Below are 8,868 nucleotides of genomic sequence, written 5' to 3'. Positions count from 1 at the left end.
GTTAAGTAGCTGAAGTCTTTCCATTTGGGGAGATTTCTACTTTCACTTCACATTTCAAAACCAAATATTTTACTTTTTACTCAAATACATTTTGTGAAATCAGTCGTTCCTTTTTTATGGGGATATCCACCTTTTCTTAAATAAGAATTGATCTCCATTGATATGCTATTTGATCATATTATAATTTAGATCTCACTTTAGACTTTAATAGTATATTTTTTGGTATAGATCGATTTCTACACTTTTGTCATATCTTGGCCTGTTTTGGCCATTGAGTATAAATCAGTAGCGGGCTGTGTATTTGGTACCCTGGCCTTCAGTGGGGACGTACCCGACTTAATCCACCTTTTAATACCACCACTATCACTTCGCAATTATAGAAACCATCAATACAATACAAAAACGCATTATAACAACACGTGGCATTACAGAGAGAGAGGCATTTCACATCTGGAGGTGAAAACCATTTTACTAAAGCAAGAAACCCAGTTAAGACTCCAAACCTCTACACTACAACCACAACTCTGCACCTACAACATCTGGAGCAGTTCAGAATCAATAAGAGAGATAAGATAAGATAAGATAAACCTTTATTCGTCCCACAGTGGGGAAATTTCTATGTTACAGCAGCAAGACAAAGAAATAAAAATAGATGCAAATATATATAAAAAAGAAGAATATACAAAAAAATAAAAAACAGAAATAAAAATAAATAATAATAACAATAATAATAATAATAATAATAACAAAGAAATAAAAATAAATGCAAATATCTAAAAATAATATACATATACTACAATACCAGTATATATACAGTACAATGTAATAATACAAATAGGAAAAAACAAAAGTACGCTTTTTAAGTCATGTTTTGAGGTAGTATTGCACGTAAATTGCGGTAATATTGCACATAATATTGTACCTGATTTGTTTAATAATATTTCACACAGATAAAGTTATTGCACATCTTAAAAAGTAATAGCAGTGTTGTATGTTGGTGACTGGTTTTACTGGGAACAGCTTTGGTTGTATAGTCTAATAGCAGCAGGGAGAAAAGACCTTCTGTATCGCTCCTTCAGACACTTGGGATGTATTAGTCTGTTACTAAAAGAGCTGCTCAGCGATGTAACGGTTTCATACAGGGGTGGAGGCGTTCTCCAGCAATGATGATAGTTTTGTTACCATCCTCCTTTCTCCCACCTCCTGTACAGTGTCCAGGGGAATCCCCAGGACAGAGCTGGCCTTCCTGATCAGCTTGTCTAGTCTCTTCCTGTCTGCAGTAGATATGCTGCTGCCCCAGCAGACCACTCCATAGAATATGGCTGAGGCCACCACAGAGTCAAAAAAGGTCTTCAGTAGCTCTCCCTGTACTCCAAAAGACCTTAGTCTCCTCAGCAGAAAGAGTCTGCTCTGCCCTTTCTTGTAGATTGCCTCAGTGTTGTCTGTCCAGTCCAGTTTGTTGTTTAGGTGAACACCCAGGTATTTGTAAGAGTCCACTCACAATGTCCTTTCCTGAATGTTCACTGGTGATAGAATTTGTTTGTTCCTACGGAAATCCACCACCAGTTCTTTCGTTTTCCCCGCATTTATCTGGAGGCAGCTCCGTTGGCACCAGTCCACAAAGTTCTTTATAAGTCCTCTGTACTCTCTGTCATCATCATTCGTGATCAGACCGGCGATGGCAGAGTCATCAGAGAACTTCTGTAAGTGACAGGTTTCTGAGCTGAACATGAAGTCTGCAGTGTAGATGGTGAAGAGAAACGGGCAAGAACCGTTCCTGCGGGGCTCCAGTATTGCAGACAATCATGTCAGACTCACAGTCACGAGTCCTCACATACTGTGGTCGGTCTGTGAGATAGTCCAGTGTCCAGGCAGACAGATGATGGTCTACTCCCATGTACACCATCTTATCCCTCAGGAGCGCAGGTTGGATGGTGTTGAAAGCACTAGAGAAGTCAAAAAACATGACTCTCACAGTGCTCCCAGCCTTTTCCAGGTGTGAAATAGCCCGATTTAGGAGGAAGATGACTGCGTCTTCCACTCCAATGCCAGGTTGGTAGGCAAACTGAAGTGGATCCATTGATGGGCTCACCAGAGGTCGGAGATGAGTGAGCACTAGCCTCTCCAATGTTTTCATCAGATGCGAGGTCAGCGCTACTGGTCGATAGTCTCCAAGTCTTTTGGGCGCAGCGTCTTTGGTACAGGCACCACGCAGGATGTTTTCCATATCTGTGGCACCTTTCCCAGCTTCAGGCTCAGGTCAAACATGTACAGCAGTATGCCGCACAGCTGGTCAGCACAGGTCTTAAGTAGCCTGGAGCTGATGCCGTCTGGGCCTGCAGCCTTCCTCGCTTTGATCTTCCTGAGCTCCATTCTCACCTGGGCTTCTGTAAGGGGCAGTGTGTATTGGCTGGAGTGTTGACTGGAGGGAATCGGCAGGGGTGGGAAGTTAGGTGTGTTGTGTATTGTCTGTGAGCTGATAGCAGTGCAGAGAGAGGTGGGGCTGGAGCTGCTTGCTGTGGAAGCAGAGAGGGGGGATTGCAGCAGGGGGACTGGATGGGGGCAGGGAGGGTAGCTGATCAAATCTGTTAAAGAATAGATTGAGATCATTCACCCACTTCTGGTCACCCACAGCCTGAGAGCTTGGCTCCTTGTGACCAGTGATGGTTTTGAGCCCCTTCCATACACCGCTGACATTGTTCTGCTGCAGCTGATCCTCCATCTTCCTCCTGTAGCATGCTTTTCCTTCCCTGATCTTCTTCCTCAGTTCTCTCTGGACAGTTTTCAGCTCTTCCTTGTTTCCTGATTTAAACACCCTCTTCTTCTCTTTAAGGAGAGTCTTTATATCAGGGTTTATCCACGGTTTGTTGTTGGGAAAACACCGTACAGTCCTGGTGGGTACAGTATTCTCCACACAGAAGTTAATGTAGTCCGTAATACAATCTGTTAGACTGTCAATATCCTCCCCATGTGGACTGCACAATTCCTCCCACATAGTTGTTTCAAAACAGTCTTTCAGAGCCTCATCGGTCTCATCAGACCATGTCGTCACTGTGCGGGAGGTAGCTGGTTGCCTGCATACAAGGGGTTTGTACACAGGTAGGAGATGAACCAGGTTGTGATCCGATCTTCCCAAGGGGGGGAGAGGTGATGAAGCATAGGCCTCCTTTGAGTTTGCATAAAATAAGTCCAGTGTTTTATTGTCTCTGGTGTGGCATAAAACATACTGGGTGAATGTGGGCAGAGTGGAGGATGGAGGGGCATGATTAAAATTAAATTAACAACAGAATGCAGGACTTCGCATGCCGATTCACCGTCAGCAGAGGGGGGAATATACGCAGCTATCGCGATAACATGCGAGAATTCCCTCGGCAGATAGTACGGCCTCATGCTAGCGGCTAACAGCTCAATGTCCTTACAGCAGATCTGTTCTTTAATAGTGATGTGTCCAGATTTACACCATCTATTATTCACAAACACTGCCAGTCCTCCTCCCTTTCTCTTACCGCTCTCCATCGTTCTGTCCGCGCGCAGTAAATCAAATCCATCCAGAGCCACGGTCGTGTCCGGTGTTAGCTTGGTTAGCCATGACTCCGTGAACAGCATGATGCTACACTCCCGGAATTCCCTCTGATGCCGGGTAAGAGCCGCTAGCTCGTCCATCTTGTTGGGTAAAGATCTTACATTTCCCATAACGATGGACGGGAGAGTTGGTCTGTAACGTCTCCTTTTATTCCGACACACAGCTCCAGCACGGTTCCCCCGTCTTCTCCTTCTTAGCTCGCGGGGAATATCCGGTTTTTCTCCTAGTAGCATCGGCATGTTGCAGAATGCTAACAGCTGATCACTGGTGTAAACAATAGGACCGTGGCTATGAACAGAGTTTCCAGACGCGACTGTGAACAAAGTCCAAAGAAGCAGGAAAAGTAGAGCAAACTCGGTGGCTTTGTTTATGTCCATTGTGCAGTTTCCAAATTTACGCGCATACACTTAAAAAGAAAAAACACAAAGTGCCGGAACACTATAAAATAAATAAAAAAAGCACAAACTTTACGGGAGCTGCTGCAACAGGCTGCCACTTGGGCGGCGCCTAATCACACATTAGACTAGATATTTGTCTAATAACATAACAAAAACATTAAAATGTAAATAAAACACAACCTAATCACCAGAGATGCAGACTCATAATGTGCAGCGCCCCTCAGAGGCTACCGCTCGTACCGCTCGTATTCACTAGTCTGGAAGTGGAGAACAAACCCTTTCCCAGGCTAAGACATGCTAGCTAGCTTCAGGGTTGGACGACCTTCTCACCATGTCTAGCTTTTCTTCAAAATGGATTTTTAAGTATATCTGAGACCAAATCAATTTCTCTTCCTCCGTAGGTATAAAAAAGTCTAACTCATTTGTATTAATGTGTGAAAAGCTACACACGTGTTTACCAGTCAAACTTGGCTGTAATAGTTTCCCTCTGACCAACCAATCAGAGGATAGAAAAATGCTGACGCTACTCTGGGCCAGCTAGCTGAGGCGAATATGAAATCTGATTGGTTAATAGAGACTGTGGTAAAAACGTCAGCAGTACTGACTTTGAAGGCTCTGGGAAGATTAGATTGACATGGCAGCACATAGAGGCGGAAATCTGATTGGACAAAAAATCTAATATCCACATACACGTACTGGAAGCAGTCCAGCCGAGAGAAACGCTACGAAATGAAGAGAATAAACTGTTGGAAATAAATTAATACAATTTCATGGAACAAATATTAGAATTTAAGTTGTGAATGTAGGTCAGTGCTTCTGATAGTGTTTAGGCCATTGACCACCTGCCACTGGTGTAAATATACAGCTATAGACACAGCACCACAAAGCCACCAAATCTGTAATTAGGAAACATTTACACTGATACTGAGATGCAATTATAAAAACTGGTTGCATGTTGATTAGTTTCTTGGAAATTTAATGAAAATTATTTTTTTCATGCAAACACTAAAGAAAACAGAAGGACAACAGAAAAAATATATTTTCAATAAATAGAACAAAAAAACCCCAAAACTCTTCTTTCTAGGTGAAAAATAATTCAATAATAAAATGATAAAAATTATAAAATATAGACTTATATAAGCCCAGTATGCTTGGGGCTTATACACAGTGCTTTTATTAAAAAAAACTAGAAAATGATTCATATACTCACATATACTCGCCATTTGTGAAGAAACTAGTGAAGAACTCGCGTTCTAGAACAGAGATATTTTGCATTGACAATGGTTTGGACATGTTTGGAAGCACACATTCCTGTGATTTCTGTGTGTCTGGTTTCATTCAGTGGATTTCAGTGGAATGCTAGGAAGTGTTATAAAGCCATCCCTTTTAAGACAAGATTCAGGACATGAGAAAAAAAAACCCCCAAAAAAACAGCTGAGTATTTGCTCTGTGATCGTCCAACATTGAGGAACCCTGAGGCTCAGAAATAAGGGGCCAGGAGAAGTTTGCAGGAATGTATTAACCTCCAACTGTGATTGGCTCTAAAGCAAAAGATTTATAAATCCACAAATTTTGATTGTTTTGACCTTTTCAAATAAAGTGTATTAATACCTACTTTTCTTTCAGCTACTCATGTACATCGTCACAATTAGTACAAAATAGTCTTCACCCAATGTATCTGTTTCTTCTCTATATACTGTAAATATCTATATAGTTATTCACTTTGGTATACCTTTTACTCTCTGTACTGCTGTAATAAATTAATTTCCATCTGGGATGAAAAAAAAATCATCCATCTATCCATCCGTCCTTCTATCCATTCATCCGTTCTTCTATCTATCCATCCACACATCCATCTATTACATAAATCACATTCGCCACATTCCCCTATCACAAACATTTGTCTATCTATCACATCTATCCATCCATCACATCTACCACATCCACCCATCGCACATCACATGCCACATTCCTTCATAATCACATCCATCACATTCATCACATCTATTCACAGAGCTTTACTTTTTCCACATTATGTTACCGTTTTATTCCACAATAGATTAAATTCATTATTTTCCTCTTAATTCTACAAAACAATCTCCCATAATGACAGCGAGAATGAAGTTTCTTTGAAATCTTGGCAAATTTATTACAAATAAAAAACAAAAAAAAACGAAAAATCACATGTACAAAAGTTTTCACAGCCTTTGTTCAATACTTTGTTGAAGCACTTTGGCACCAAAACCGCCTAAAGTCTTTTTGAGTTTGATGCTACAAACTTGGCACCTTGGGAAGTTTCTCCCATTCTTCTTTGCAGAACTTCTCAAGCTCAATCAGTTTGGATGGGGAGTGTCTAGAAATCTCCCCAGAAATGTTCATTCAGGTTTAAGTCTGGACTCTGGCTGGGCCCCTCGAGGACATTCACAGAGTCGTCCAGTAGCCACTCCTGTGTTATCATGGCTTTGTGTTTAGGGTCGTTGTTCTGTTGGAAGATGAACCACCGCCCCAGTCTAAAATCCAGAGAGCTCTGGAGAAGGTTTTCATCAAGGACGTCTCTGTACATTGCTGCATTCATCTTTCCCTCAATCCTGACCAGTCTCCCAGTTCCTGCTGCTGAAAAACATCCCCACCACCATGCTTCACTGTAGGGATGGTACTGACCAGGTGATAAGTGGTGCCTGGTTTCCTCCAGACATGACGCTTGGCATTCAGGCCAAAGAGTTCAAGCTTTGTTCCTCATGGTCTAAGAGTCCTTCAGGTGCCTTTTGGCAAACTGCAGGGGAGGTGTCATGTGCCTTTTACTGAGAAGTGGCTTCCTTCTGGCCACTCTACAATACATGCCTGATTTCTGGAGTGCTGCAAAGATAGTTGTTCTTTTGGAAGGTTCTCCTCTCCACAGAGAAATGCTGGAGCCAACTGGCTCTTGGTCACCTTCCTGACTAAGACCCTTCTCCCCAATCACTCAGTTTGGCCGTGCGGCTCCGCTCTAGGAGGAGTCCTGGTGGTTCTAAACGTCTTCCATTTAAAGATGATGGATGCAACTGTGCCTGTTGAGACCTTCAATACTGCAGAAATCTCTGTCTCCTTCTCCAGATCTGTGCCTCAAAACAATCCTGTCTCTGAGGTCTATAGACAATTCCTTGGACTTCCTGGTTTGTGTTCTGACATACACTGTAACTGTGGGATCTTCTTTAGACAGGTGTGTGTCTTTCCATATCATGTCCAATCAACTGAATTTACCACAAGTGGACTCCAATCAAGTTGTAGAAACATCTCAAGAATGATCAGTGGAAACAGGATGCACAGGAGCTCAATTTTAAGTGTCAGGGTGAAGTCTGTGAAAACTTATGTACATGTGATTTATTTATTTGTAATAATTTTGCAAAGATTTTAAACAAACTTCTTCCTCGTTGTCATTATGGGGTTTAGTTTGTAGAATTTTGAGGAAAATAATAACTTTGATCCATTTTGGAATAAAGCTGTAACATAACAAAATGTGGGAAGGGGAAGCTCGGTGAATATTGTCTGGATGCACTGTGGATTGTTAAAAGCTCTCTACAAATAAAAATGAATTGAATTTTAACAGCGATCCATTCCTGCATGAAAATGTCGCTCATACCGGGTATAAAATGTGCCTCGGATTAACACCTGCCCATCGGCCATATAACATTACCCCATCATTTTTTGCATCTCGGTGATTCCATGCTCATTCCTCACCACTGCACTTTATTTCACCATGGTAGTAGAGCTCTAGCCATAAAATCCATTGAAATGACAGACGTAATTACTAATGAAACGTGTAGAACGTGAGCATTTTAAATGTAAGCGTTACCTAAACAAACTGCTATGATGAGAATGAGAATAATGTGATTAGTGCGCATGTGGTATTAACTACACAAAGGGTGATCTGGTCTCCACTGGAGCTTGGAGAGAAAACCACATTAAAACACCACACACACACACAGTCCATATGAGTCGAGATAATTGGATGAGCATTAGGTTCATTCATGCAGATCAGTCGATGGACTCGGAAAGAGGAGGAGAAAGTAGATGCTTCGGGGGTCCAAACCGTTCCATAAAGTGTTTGCTTGTGGGTGTATTTATGAAGCACAGAGAGAACATCAGAGAGTAGATGGGACACCATATAATGATAGTTTTATCTCTGAGGGTCTCCATAAGATCCTCTTCTGCAAACAAGTGGATGTCATTCATTCTTTCATCCATTCATCTATTCATGCCTTATTAACACTTATGTATGGAAGGTGGTACCTTCAGGCATTTATTCCTGTAACTTACCTAGTAAACATATACTATACTGCCAAAAATTTTTGGACACCTAGTCATAAGCAGTGTTGTGCTCGTTACTAAAAAATAGTAACTAGTTACAGTTACTTCATTCAAAAAGTAACTTAGTTACTTTGTTGATTATTTACACCAAAAAGTAATACGTTACTGTTAAAAGTAACTTTTTAGTTACTTTTTTAAAGAACCTTCTTTAATGTTCCCATTAATGCCCTTTTATGCGTTATGGTCTACAAACACAAAACTGACTTAAACACAAAGTCATTTTTAAACACTGTTTTATTAAAGTCAGAGCAGCACAAACTGAATATATCACAAGGATTTCTGAAATAAAGAACAAAACAATAATATATTCACATTCAAAAACTAAAGTGGCTTCTGCTGTTGTGTTGAGCTCTTAAAAATGTTCCTTTCACAGCTGAAGTATGAAAACTATCAACAATGTAGAACAGAACACCGGGTTAGCTTCTAGCTTCTAGCTTCGTCGAGGCATGGAGTTTCTGGAGGAGCTTTAACAGATTGGAGTTGCTGTTTATCGCAGTAGATATGAGCTTCGAACCAGAAAGACACAGCTTACATTTGACT

This window comes from Silurus meridionalis, chromosome 7 (assembly GCF_014805685.1).
Source record: "Silurus meridionalis isolate SWU-2019-XX chromosome 7, ASM1480568v1, whole genome shotgun sequence".
Classification (NCBI taxonomy): Eukaryota; Metazoa; Chordata; class Actinopteri; order Siluriformes; family Siluridae; genus Silurus; species Silurus meridionalis.
Note: the sequence above shows the minus strand (reverse complement) of the source record.